This window comes from Candoia aspera, chromosome 3 (genome assembly GCF_035149785.1).
Source record: "Candoia aspera isolate rCanAsp1 chromosome 3, rCanAsp1.hap2, whole genome shotgun sequence".
Lineage (NCBI taxonomy): Eukaryota > Metazoa > Chordata > Lepidosauria > Squamata > Boidae > Candoia > Candoia aspera.
Genome location: NC_086155.1, coordinates 140,005,264 through 140,020,056, shown reverse-complemented (window position 1 = coordinate 140,020,056; position 14,793 = coordinate 140,005,264).

The window sequence follows — 14,793 nt, the reverse complement described above, 5'->3', positions numbered from 1 at the left end:
CAGATGCACCCCCTTTTCAAGGGCAATATAAAAAATAAAAGATACAAAAACATTGTGATTTTTCTACAACAGAAAGGTCAAAATATTTCACTGCTTTTCAATTATAGTTAATAAATGGTTGTACTAACCATTATATGGAAGTTATCAAAAGCATTATAAAAACATTCAAATGTATTGCTTGATTAATCTCCATAATTCTAAAATAGGTATATAGCCAGAAAAAGTACTAGTGTATATTCATGCTACTAAAGATAAAAGTGAATGGCTTTATAATCAATTGCTATTGCTTAAAATATTGTGTATTCTTTATTACATAATGGATAACGATAGTAGTTATAGAATTTACTCTTATGACTTATTTTAATTTCTATGAAACTAAAAAGGACTTTTGCTCTCTCAGTATTGGCACACACTTGTATTGATAGCAAACCACTTATCAAGAGATTAGTGATAAGATCCTTACCTAAAAATCATGGGATCATGTTCTCAGAAACAATGTACATTCTTTTATATGAAGGATTTTCTTGACTTGGCTAAAAATCCTGACTAAATATCTAAACAATATTATTTTTTTTAACTTAAATACTATGGTTAAAGCATAACAAGGTGGGTTTTTTTTGTACTCTGGCTTTTAATCATACAAAAATGAATTGCAGTCAAGCATAAGAATATATAGAGGGTTACTCAAAAGCATTCTAGGATGGAATTTACCCTGTTTCCACATTTTTGAAGAAGAACTAGAAATCTGGAAGATACAGGGATACCAAGCAATGAATTGTCCTGTCATATAACAGGACCATTTTTTGTTCTTTTCATCCACTAGATCACATTCCTTGCGGTTACTGCATTGATTGTTGGTATTCACTTAAAATGTGTTTCATCAACCCTCTGGATAAAGATATCCTTTACAAGGATTCACTACACGTATAAGGATGAAAGTAGCTCATAAAATGCTTTTGCCCCAGAATTCATGTGGACAGGACTACCAGATCCCTTCAATTACAAATTGGGTTACATTTAGGTAACATCAGAAAATGAAGAATAGGAGCCCAATTAGTCAGAGACTTTATGGGTTAGGGTTATAATTCTATAAATGGGCTTATACCACATTTGGATTTGTTTTTCTTAACATAAGGTCTTAATATTCTAACACTTAACCATCTGTATATGAGAATAGATTTTCAACTGCTTGGATAGAAATTACTGTAATTTCTAATCTTACTTTTATACTGTCCTGATTATTGCTGTTGATAGTTATATATTCCTTGGATTTTAACAATGATCAGTAGTTTTTAAAATAATATATTCAGTTATTAAAAACTTGATTCTCTCCCTTTTTTTGCCCCATGTCAGTCAAAGGCCAGGTTTGACTATGTGCTTGAAAAAAATGGTGCTTCCCCCGTTTATTAAGCAGTATATAAGAACAGGGTAGATCATTAATGGGTTTTCTAAAGCAGAGATGGTTTCAAAACATTGAATCAATTGGAATTGAACTCCAGAGGGAAACTACAATTTGTACTGCAGAACTATTAGCTTTTATTGTCTGTATTTACAGTGAAAACTAATGCATGTGTTATGGAATGTGTCTCTGAAGGGAAGGGTGATGTGGTAGATCTTGGTGGTGCTGCTGGTTCTCAGGAAGGAGGGAGCACATTCCAAGGAGGTGGAAGAGATAAGCGGACACACAGTCCAGGGAGCAGCAGTGGGAAAACGAAGAGGTTCAGGATAGCCCCGTCGTAGAGTCTCCCAGGATATTTCCCCTCAGGTCAGTTAGAGTAGCTTTAGTCTGGCAAGATTCTGTCTGTACGGTGGGAGCACATAAAGAACTGGAGTTTGAATGCACTTACTCTTCATTGTTCTTGGGCTGGGCCTGACAGCATGCCTACTTAGAAGAAGCTCTATTGAATTCACTGGGAATCAGTTTTGAGTAGGCAAGCGCATGATTGCACTATTTAAATGTGATACCTTCTATAGATTATTTACAGCACAGCCCCATCAGGAGACTTATTGCAGTGTACACCAGAGCAGAATATAAACATTTCTGGTTCCATATAATATTAGGAAATTTAATAAAGATATTTAATAAAGATATAATCCTCCGACTGGATGGATATAATAAATAATCCATGACGACTGGGGAAGGCAATGGCAAACCACCCCGCTATAGTCTGCCAAGAAAATGTTGTGAAAGCGGCATCCCCCCAAAGGGTCAGACATGACTCGGTGCTTGCACAGGGGACCTTTCACATCACATAATCCTCCCAGTGGTATACAATCTTAAATATGAACAGAAGTATTTAAATGAATAAAAAGGCAGAATCCTCAGTTTATGGCCTTTTAGAAATTGTGTGTACCATTGATATCTTTGTACCACGACTTATTAACTGCTGCTTGTCTACTTTCTTATGCCAGGACCCACTGCAATAGATAGCCAATTGTTTCTAAAACTTTATCTGTAACTACAGAATATCTTTCCTTAACCGGCAAGGGAACATTTGAATCCACATATTATAGAACATATAGAATTTAATTAGCTCTTAATAGTCACAATTATCTCTTCAATCATTTAATTGGGTTTTTACCTTTTTATGGTACTCTAATTGATTTGCCAGTTGCCTTCAGGTGGGAACTCAAAGGTATGTCATTACTTACATGATACCTTAGGGGCATCTACCCACTGTCCCATTCATTAGGCTGTCAGCTCCTTCCACATTTAGACATACCACCCCACCCTTTACAAATATAAAATACATTTGGAGACAAAGTAATATAACAATAAGGTTCTGCTAAATACACATTGTCGTGATATTGGCATTAAACAGCACTGTGGATACTGTTAGTGTATGTCTTTTCTCCTGACTAATCAGTGCTGCATCTTGTGGAAGTCTTCATAATATATTCAGATGATCAGGTAGTTAGCTGGATTTATCCTGTTTCATATCACAGTGGATTTGGAGAAGGTATTGTATTCCTTTACTCCCCTTACATTGCTTAGGCTCTCTATTTACAAGGTAGCTCTTCCAAATATCTTGGCAATTTAAATGACTTTTTTGACCTGTAATAGTTCAGTGCCAATGTGATTTATATTTCTAAAAAGAATGTATTATTCATTCCATTTTTATCACATCTTCCAAGGCATTCAGTGCCAGTTCCTTCCATATCCAGTTATCTCCATTATGGCCTAGCAAGGTAAGATAGGTTATGCTGTGATAAGTAATTAGTTGAAAATCGCCCAGTGATTGACTGACTGAGGTCTCCTTTGTCCTAGTCTAGTACTTGTTGAACTAGATAACCCTGAGTCACTTACCATTCAGACACAATCTCCATTTCTCTGGTGGGATGCGCTCCCATAAATCACGTAACGCTGTGCCCTGATAGTATTTGTGCCTTAGTTTCAGACTTTTTTTCCCCACTCTGGGGAAAACACATTTTTTAGGGGGAGATACCCAGGTTTTTGCAGCTACCTCCTGTGAATGCAGTGAGGGAAAGAAGGAGACATGGCAACAAAGCAGACCAAAAAGTTATAACTGTCCGATCACATTCTACTGCAGTGCCTACCCATTTTCCTTTTTGGGAATCTTAGGTTGTAAAGCAACATACGGTGTACAATGTAGAAGATGATCAGAATGCAAAATGATGTGAGACCAACAAGTCAGCCAAATGAGTGGACCTGGGGTCAGGATAGCATTGGCTGGCAGATGGTAATCAACAATATGTGACAAGTCTCCAACTCTCAATACTGACGATGTAACATAGAAGTTATCTTTCAAGATGCATAATTCCAACTCATGTTTTCTGTGATAGTTCAACTGCTGGTGGAATGAAATAATTTGCAGCTGCTTGAATAGAACCATGGCATGGAAGGAGTTTTATATATGTGACACTCCTCTTTCTTACACACCCATGTATACACATATTCTGAGTTTATGTATTTTATACTACCTTCATATCAGATAATTAACTTGTCTCAGAATTTGACAACACCTTGAAGTATCTTTTCAGTCTATTAAAGACAAGTCTATATGTGATATGAGAGATCTAATTATGAATTACTGTCTCTAGTTGAAAACAGCCTTTGGGACTAGATGGGATGATCTGGATCATAACTATGGTTCCCACACTAATCTTTCAACTTCTATCTTCCTCCATGGAAGGTAAGGTATCCTTTGTTCCTGATTTTCCCATGCCTTTCCTTTATAATAACTAGAGGAAGAAAGATTTTTGAAGGTAGGCACACATTACAAAGAGTAATTAAACCTATACAATCCAAATTATCTGCTTCTGATGTAGTTGTTTTCAACAAAAGAAAAAGATGTTGAATAGCAATTGCAAATTTTTGCACATCTTGTTTGGTTCTGAATTTCTTGCAGAAGCTTAGAGAGACTTTTCGGGCCCAAATGTGCTAAACCACAATTTTCATATTAACAAATACATTCAGCAATGAACGATCAGCAGATTAAAAAGTAGCAGCTACATGTGTTTCTTCGTACTTATTTTTATATATTTTATTTATTCTTACCCTTTTGCACATCTTGCTTTTCTTACTGCCCTCACTAATTTCCTACCTTCGAATCCATTTTTCAGTCTGCAAACATGCAAACCATCATTTCTGTGTCATACTTGTACATTTGATAAAATTAACCCCCATTGTGCTTTGCACATGTTCCAGTCAATTCCACACATCTGTTCTAGTGAATTCACTAGCATGGCTGGCTGGGGATTTCTGGGAGTTGAAGTCCACACATTTTAAAGTTGCCAAGTTCGAAACACACTATCTAAACTCATCTAGCTAGTTTCATAATACTTGTCATGAGCACTGATGGTGAGCAGGAGGGGGCCCCTATCCAGAGGGGAAAATGCATGCGTAGTAGTGAGTTGAGCAGCCATTCAAAGAGACACAGATCAGACCCGCCTTGATTTTGGGGGTTTATCTGTCTGAGTTTTCCCATGCTTCTTCAGTTTGTTAGGATATTCTGTCTAATGTAGCAGTAATAAAACACTAGAGACCTATTCCTCATCTCAGCGTGGTTCCTGACTGTTAGGACAGTACTGCTAGAAACCTTCCTGTCTTGGTCTTCCCTGCTTAAATAAGCAGGGTGCAACTTCCTCAGCAGCATCTCACAAGGTAGCATATAGTACTACAACCCTGATATACAAGTTGCCTGGAAATGCACACGTGCTCTTAGGGAAATGGGCAGAAGAAGAAGATCTTAAAAAAAAAAAGCAATAGGAGAGGCTCAAGAATGCTTAATTTGCACTATGCTGGGCTGTAACACAATGCAGGCTAAGCTAAATCAGTAGATTTCTAGAGTTGGCCATTGCTTTATTTATTTGAACATGGCTTCTAGACACTTAACATGAGATAAGGAATCATCCTTCTTGTTAGTTTGAACTCTGTTTTCAAGATGGGAATGGGAAAGTCAAGTGAAGTCAGTTCTTATTTGCATTGTCCTGTCCTGAGTGTACTCCCCCATTTGAGACTGGTGCGCAGCTGTGGTCAGGACGGCCTTTGCACAGGCTCATCTGGTGTGCCAGTTGTGCCCTTTCCTTGATTGGGAGACCCTTCGGATAGTTACTCATGCCCTGATCACCTCATGACTGCATTACTGCAACATGCTGTTGATGGGGCTGCCCTTGAAAGCATCTGGAAGCTACAGCTGGTTCAAACTGCAGTGAGAGCAGTAACAAGCATTTTTTGTTATGCCCACATGTTACCACTGCTATGTGAGCTGCATTGGTTGCCAGTCAGTTTCTGGGTGCAATTTAAGGTCTATCTCCAGTTGTTTTTGCCTGCCTGGTACATTCCGGCAAAGTGGGTGTGCTCCAGATCCCCTCTATTAAATGGTGTCCCCTTGTGGGACTGCGGAAAGGTGCCTTCTCTGTCATGGTCCCTGCCCTTTGGAACAGCATCTCTGCCCCCCGAGATACAGACAGCACCCTCTCTCCTGGGGTTCCATAAAATTCTTAAGACCTGGCTTTGGTCCCAGGCCTGAGGTTAATATATTTACAGGGCACCTGTTGTGGTTTCCTGCTGTTGTTACGACTGTTTTAGTCTGTGCTGTCAGTGTTATGTTTTTAATTGTTTTTACTGTTTTGGATTTTGTAAGCCACTCAGAGTCTGCTGAAGTGGGCAGTTATAACAAATTTAAATATAACAGTAACAGCAATAATAATAATAATAATAATAATATCATAGCCAAAGTATGAATCAAACTACAGTTGATGTTATTTATACAAGTGGAATGAATGTGTCTACATTAAAAATCTCAGTACCCACTGCGGGATTCTGAACAGCCTCTGAAGTGGTTAGATACTAGATCCTGGATACGCATGTTATAGAAATGATGATGAAGGATGTCATGGAGGAAGTGTTGGTTTTTATATCAAGGAGGATGTAAAAGCATAACACATTAGAAGACACTGAAGACTCAGTCCTTCTACAAAATTAATATTGTTGGCAATAACTAGCCAGATACATAAATTGAATATAGGGATATGCAGTTGCTAGCCTGGTCAAAATTCAGAGGGTAAAGAAATCAGGGAGGCATGAAAATGCAGTGTAAAAAAGGATCAACCAAATTTTGGACTTGGCCTAAATTGGATGGATGGATACTACTTTATAATAGCCAAAGGACAGCCAGAATTGTATGGCTTTCTGATAATGTCCAGGAAGTTGTAACAGTTCAGAAGGTTTCCTTCAAGAAATAGAAAGCTGTCCTTATGAGAAGAACAACCCCTGGCAGAAAAAATATAAGATAATGATCAGAAATGAAGAAGCACATGGTAAACAATAACAATAGCCATTACAGGGAATAATAAGAATGTATTTAAATATATTCCAAGCAGAAAACAAGCTTAACAATTAGGTGATTAGATTACAAAGGAGTTTCAAGGGATCCTCAAGGAGAATATGGAGATTGCTGAGAAACTAAATGAATTATTTCCATTTGAATCTACAGGACAGATATCTGAGACTGCATTGCCTTTCTTTGGACAGAACTGGAACAAATAAAGGAAATTAGGATAGAATACCCAGTTTCATTGGTTTAGGATGTTTATGGTTTTAGAATTTTATATAGTTTAGTTCCACCTATCAACATTTTATTTAAATGCTTATGTTGCTTTTAATTACTGTAAACCTTTGTTAGTCTCATGATTGTGGTGAGAGATAGAGAGATATATAGATAGACAGATGTAGTAAGACAATCTAGGATATCTTGAAAGACTACACCATAATAAACTACTGGATCCTGATACATCAATCAAACAGTTCTTAAGGAACTTAAATATGAAATGTGAAGAGCAAAAAGTTGTAACTTGTCATTCAGATCAGTCTCCATGCCAGAGGACTAGAATGTAGCCAATATGATATCAATTTTTCAAAAGGCCCCCAGTGGAGATCTGAAAAATTATGTGTCAGCAAGCTTAATAGGCAAATTGATAGAAGTCGTAATCAAAATAAAAATAAGTAGATACATAAAAGAATAAGCTTTACTTAAGGAAGATCAGTGTAGATTCCAGAAAGGTAATATTGCTACACCAACATTTTATTACTCTGAATAGCACAGTGAAATGTGTGGCACTAAAATGTCAAAATCATGCTAAGGATGATTAGAAAAGGGGTTGAAAAATTAAAATCTCAACATTGTAATGTCCAGCTATGAACCAAGGCTATCTCAGCATTGTTTACAGTTCTGCTCATCAGTGTTGAAAAACGGATAGGATAGAGCTGGTAAAAGTAGAGAAGAGGGCATCACAGTGATCAGGAGCTTGAATATCTTTCATACAAAAAGCAGATAGAATGTTTGAGACTCTTCACCTTAAAAAAAGGTGACTGAGATATTTAAAATCATATATGGGAAAAAGAATGTGGACCAGGAAAATTTCTTCTACTTCAAAATACTAGGACTAGAGGCCAGTTAATGAAGCTATTTGGAAGGAGATGTAAAACAGACAAAAGGTGTAATGGTTGCCTATTCTAAAACACTGTCAGACTCATGAACAGGAATTCAAAGATATCTGATTTATTAAAGAATAGTATGCAGGATCACAGAGAAAGCTGAGAATGATGAAAGCACGCCAAATTCAAACTAAAAACCCTCAGTGCAAATGAAATCCCTCCCCCTGTAGAATCTTCCCAAGTTCACAATCCCAGGTGCTCCTAACGGTTTCTGATGATCTGCGGGAAAAGGCCTTGAACAGATAACATAACCCAAACACATTCCATTGTAATGAATTCAGATACAGAGCTTGGTACAAGGTTTCACAGCAGCTCCCTCCCAAACAGAAACACGTGTCAGCGCCATGGCGTGTGAAATGTTACGATGTATAAACTACATTGAAACAGTGAACATGACATACTGCCCCCCCCCCCAAAATAAAGAATACATTAAGCAGCAGGCTTCAAAAGGTAAGCAAGGTGGAAATGGTGAACTAAATCAGGAGCATTAACATGGTGGGTAGACACCCATTCAGGATGAGGAAAGTGTTTCCATCAGACCAAATACTGAAGAGTGCCTCAAAGCTTGCAAGAATCAACAATGTCCTTGACTTCAAAGTGTTGTTGGCCGTCAATCATAATTGGAGTGGGAGGAAGAGGTTGAGGGTGCCAACGTGGTGAGTGGTGCACAGGCTTAAGCAAGCTGCAATGGAAAACAGGGTGCAAGCATTTCAAATTGTGAGGCAATTCCAATTTAACAGTAACTGGATTGATAAGACCAACAATAGGAAAAGGACCAATGAATTCGGGAGCAAGTTTTTTAGAGGGTTGAGGTGATTTGATAAATTTAGTAGATAGATACACCTGATCCCCAACTTTGAAGTCGTGTTGTAAAGAGCGATGCTTATCAGCTTGAGACTTGTAAGCAGCTTGGGCATCAGCCAAAGCTTGCTGAATGACTGGCCAGGAATCAGACAGTTTAACAGCCCAGTCAGACACAGAACATGTTTGGGAAGGGGTCTGTGGCAGTTCAGGGATGGGAACAAAGTCGTGACCAGAAACCATGCGAAAAGGGGTTTGTCCAGTACTTAGATGCACAGCATTGTTATAAGCAACTTCAGCAAAAGGTAACAACTCCACCCAATTGTCCTGATGGTAGTTAATGTATGCTCTAAGAAACTGTTCAAGAGTGGAGTTCAAAATCTCAGTAAAACCGTCAGTCTGAGGACGGGAAGATGTGGATAGTGCCAATCAATTTTAAAAATGATTTCCAAAACTGGGAAGTAAACTGTGTCCCATGGTCACTGACCAAACAGAAGGGGCTACCGTGGAGGCCGTAGATATGGAGGAGAAATAGGTGCGCCAATTGTGGGGCTGATGGGATGGATGCACATGGAATGAAATGCTCTTGCTTGGAGAAAAAATATTTTACAACCCAAATTACAGTTTTCTTCTGACTGGGAGGAAGATCCACAATAAAATCCATAGAAATCTCATCCCAGGGACGGGATGGGCTGGCCACTGGCTGTAGAAGCCCCTGTGGTTTCCCCCCCCCCCCCTTTCATTTTGACATGGCACAAACAGGACAGGAAGCAACATAATCTTTTACATCATGTCTCAAGGTTGGCCACCAAAATTGATGACGAACCAAATGCAAGGTTTTGACAAAACCAAAATGTCCAGCAAGTTTATCATCATGGGAATGCTGCAAAACATCAGCTCTTAAAGTTTCAGGCACATAAAGGCGGTGTTCCACCCACGCTTGACCATTTTCAAAAGAAACATTATCTCTATTAGCTAGCAACCAAGTGTCAGATTTCAGTGCCTGGAGAAAGTCCTTCTGTAACTGACAAGGAACTTGCACTTTCTGCTTCCCAGACTGGGCTTGGGGTGGGGTTGCCTGTGCACGGGTCTGGCTCCGAGTGACAGCAACCAAGCCCAGTTGTGGTTCAGTGTGAACAGTCCCAACTACATCTGCCACCTGGTCAAGATCTTGAGGTAAACGTGACAAAGCATCGGCCAGAAAGTTTTTCTTTCCCTGGATAAATTTTAACTGGAAGTTAAAGCAACTGAAAAACTGAGCCCAGTGGATTTGTTTAGGGCTGAGATGCTGGATGGTGCTGAGGGCTTGCAAATTCCTGTGATCGGTCCAAACCTCGAAAGGTCATTTAGCGCTTTCAAGGAGGTGATGCCAGGTTTCCAAAGCAGCTTTTACAGCAAACACCTCCTTTTCCCAAATGTGCCAACGGTGTTTGATTTCAGAAAATTTCCTGGACAGATAAGCGCAGGGTTTTAAGTGATTTTCAGAATCCCTCTGTAACAAAATAGCCCCAACTGAGGAGTCAGAAGCATCAACTTGGACCACAAAGGGGCATTCAGGATCAGGGTGCTGTAGAATAGGCTCAGCAGTGAAAAGGGTTTTCAACTTTTCAAATGCTGCCTGGCATTCAGGCGTCCAATTCAGCACGGCCCCAGGCTGTTTTACTTTGCGTGTCTCCCCCAAGCCCTTGGTCTGGAGTAAATCAGTGAGGGGCAAGGCAATCTCAGTGAACCCCTGGATAAACTGGCGATAATAATTACTGAACCCGAGGAAACTTTGCAATTGCCTCTGGGTGTGGGGACGTTCCCAACTTAGAATCGCCTGAATTTTTGCAAGGTCCATCTCAATACCCTTGTCAGACACCCGATAGCCCAGATAGTTGGGTTTTGTGAAACTCACATTTGGAAAGTTTGGCATAGAGTTTGGCATCTCTAAGTTTGCGTAACACCTGTTTGAGGAGGTGTTCGTGTTCCTCCTTGGTTTCAGTGTAAATGAGAACATCATCTAAGTAAACCAGGACCCCTTTAAACAAATGATCATGTAAAACTTCATTAATCAACTGCATGAAGACTCCAGGTGCCCCTGCTAACCCAAAAGGGAGGACTTTGTACTGAAACGATCCTAGTGGGCAATTAAAAGCAGTTTTCCACTCATCCCCAGCTCGTATGCAAATGCGGAAATAGGCTTCGCGAAGATCAAGCTTGGAGAAAATCTTGCCCTTTGACAAATGAGCTAACATGTCCTTCATGAGCAGGAGAGGGTACTTGTTGACAATAGAGATGGAATTTAACCCTCGATAGTCTGTACAGAGTCGAAGCGTGCCATCTTTCTTTTCCCAGAATAACACAGGAGCCCCAACTGAGGAAGTAGCAGATTCAATAAATCCCCTTGACAGATTTTTGTCAATGAAGTCCCGTAATGCCTCAAGCTCCTTCTGAGTCATCAGATAAACTTTAGGCTTGGGCAATTGAGCATTGGGGACCAACTCTATTGCACAGTCAGTTTTCCAGTGGGGGGGGGGTGTAGCTGATCTGTTTCCATCTCCCCAAATACGTCTGCAAAGTCTTGGTATTGATCAGGCAAGCCTTCTAAATGTGGCAAGTTAGGGCGTGGCGTGGCGATTGCTGCCCTTCCAACCCCCACAGGTGCAGCTCTCTCCACTGTAGGAGCTTGGTAAAAACCATCTTTAAAAGTCACAGTTCTGTGCTCCCAGTTTATATAGGGGCTTCAATAGGTCAACCAGGGGATCCCCAGGATTACCAAGGGATTGCCAACAGGTTCTACAACGAATTTCAAAGTCTCACGGTGGCTGCCCATTTGCAATGTGACAGTTCCAGTGAAATGGGTTGCTGCCCCCACCCCCTGCTGTTGAACCATCCAACTGTGTGAAGATCAAAGGCTGCTGGAGGGGGAAGCTAGGCAGGTCCAAAGCAGCAACCTGATCAGGGTGAATTAAACACCTGGAACACCCAGAGTCCACCAAAGCCCATACCTCTGTAGTTTTTGTGCGGGAACCCAATTTCACTTTTACTGCTAAAGTGGGACAGTCAGCACTCACAATAGCATCTTCACGCCCATCCTCCTCCACCTGCCCGCAGGCGCTCTTCATGGCAGGTGGCTGGCATTTTCCGCCGGCTCCTTAGAGTCATCTTCAGCCTCTCCCGAGAAGTAGATTACTTCCTCAGCATCGGCTGTCCCCTTGGCTGCTGTCATCCACCACAAGGGTGTGTGTGATTTGGCTGGCGGCTTCCCCACTCGATCTCCAGCTTTAGCTTTTGGGCAATCAGCTGTTCGGTGGCCCTCCTTTCTGCATTGGAGGCACTGACCCCTCTCATAGTGCCAGTCTCTCTCCTCATCCCAAGCTCTATAGCTTGGCCGGGCAGCAGTCGTAGGACTTCGGGGTCCCCACATGGTGGCGGGTGGTTGTTCAGATTTTCTAGTTTGCATGAAGGTATGCTGAGCATGCTCAGCCTTGCCTGCCAGACAGATCCAGTTGTACAATGACTCTGGGTCGTCTCTACACAACGCCCACCATAGGACATCCCAGTTGAGTCCCTCTTTAAACTGTTCTATTAAGGTTGACTGAGACCAGTCTGGGATTTTCCCAGCTAGAGCCTTAAACTCTAGGGCGTAATCAGCTATGGACATTTGGCCCTGGGTAAGATCCGTCAGTGCCTTCTTAGCTCTTGCCTTGGCCAGAGGATCCTCAAAATGCAGCTTTAACGCCCACATGAAATCATCGAAATGATCAAGTGCAGGGGAGTCAGCATCACTTAACTGAACATACCAGTCAGCCACTCGACCCTTCAACTTGGTAGCAATGGAAGTTATTTTAGCCTCTTTGGAAGGGAATTATGCTCCAAACTGCCTCATATAACTTTTAGCATTAGTTAAAAAGAAAGATAACTTTGTTGGATCCCCATCAAACTTGACCGAAAAGTCTCTCACCCCCACTCCGGTTGGAGTGGAATCGGTAGCCACTTGAGTGATTGGGCCCCAGTTTACAGTAGCTTTCCCTCTTCGGGGTGGGGACACTGGTGATCGAGCCCTGCGGGGTGGAGATAATCCCGGAGCCGTCTCCAGCCCCGCTCTGCCGGTGGTCCGGGTGGGAGGATGGGGGATGGTTGCGGGAAGCTGGGATATCCTCCCCGCCTCCCCTGCCCCTCCAGTGACAGAGACAGGTTTCTTAGCATGTACTCTATCAATTCTATTTTGGCCTCCATCACTCTTAGTCTTTCAGGGGTTTGAGATTCCTCCCTCCCTCGCATGTTCGGCTTTCTCTCTATTGACACCGTAGTAGATTCTTTGTCTGGGGTTAGTGGGAACCGATACTTCCAGGATGCCCCTGATGTCCCTGGCTGGGGTTCCCCTACTTCATCCAAGGTGATCAACTCTGTGAGCAATTCTCTGGTTGCTGGTTGCTCTGGCTCTTCCCCATCGTTAGATTCCTCCACATCAGAATTGGAACTCGATCCATCCCAGGAGTCTGAAGGTTCTGGGGTGAGGTTCAGTTCTCCGCTCTTGACCATTGACTTGGGCATCAAGCTAGTCGTCTCCTCAAGTCCCCTGGTCGTGAGCTTGGACTCAGCCATCATTAACTATTTCCCCTTGCAGGAAACTGATCTTGGTAGGAGCTAACGGTACAACTTTGGGGATCCTCAGCTTTATGTAATGGTTGCCTATTCTAAAACACTGTCAGACTCATGAACAGGAATTCATGATACAGAGCTTGGTACAAGGTTTCACAGCAGCTCCCTCCCAAACAGAAACGCGCGTCAGCGCCATGGCATGTGAAACATTACGATGTATAAACTACATTGAAACAGTGAACATGACAATACTTCTTCACACAGCACATCAAAATTTTTGTAATTAATTAACAAAAGACATGATGATGGTCACAAACTGTAAGGCTTTAAAAGTGGATTAGATAAATTGATGAAGGACAGATCTATCAAGGGTTATTGGTTTTGAAGACTCAGTGTTACTTCTGGGTTGGGGGCAACATGCCTCCAAATATCACTTGTAGGAGACAGCAGTAGAGAGGTATGACTCTGTTGTCTGCTTATGAGTACACAGAGCAATCTGGACACAGTGAGAAACAAGACAGTGGATTAAGATGGGCTTTGGCCTGATCTGGCAGGGTTGTCCTTAAGTGTAACACATATAGACTGTATTTATCCTTTCTTTTCCAAGAGAAGCTGCCCCCCCAGGTGGAAGTTACCTTTCATGGGTGGGGGAAGGAATTTAATCAGAGCTATGGGATGTGTGTCTAGCTTCCATGGATGCCCACAAGGGGCAGAAGGGGAGGGGCTAGATGATGACACATGTGATAATGCCATAACTTACATAGAGTCAAACATTGTGACACAAGGTTGAAGCTTTAGTGGATGATGTCACCATGTTTGGTCTAGTGGTTAAGGTGCTGGGCTAGAAACCAGGAGTCTATAAGTTCTAGTCCTGCCTTAGGCATGAAAGCCGGCTGGGTGACCTTGGGCCAATCACTCTCTCACAGCCCAACTCACCTCACAGGGTTGCTGTTGTGGGGCAAATAGGAGGAGGAAGGAGTATTAAGTATGTTCGCCACCTTGAGTTATTTATAAAAATAATAAAGGCGGGATAAAAATAAAATAAAATAAAATACATTTTGACATCACTGCAATTTGTTATAGATACAGTTAACTAGTCAAAATCTTGCTCTACAAGCTCCTATCCCTGCTATTTCATGTTTAGAAACAAATATAAATACTTTATGTACTTCCTGTTAGAATATCATGTCACCTGATAGAGACAATGTTTTAAGCAGTTTACACTGGGTAATGTTTCCATAGCTAAGATGGATCAATATTCTTATAAAAATTTTAAATAACAGTTATAATAGATATGCTTCTTAGAATTTAAAAACTTTGTGAAACTTTCTTTTATATAGGGTTTAAAACATAAAGACATTTTTCAAGACAGAACGTTCAATAGAAGACTTCCTAAAGTATTTCAAAGGTATGAACATTTGGGCATAGTTCCTATATAATGGTGC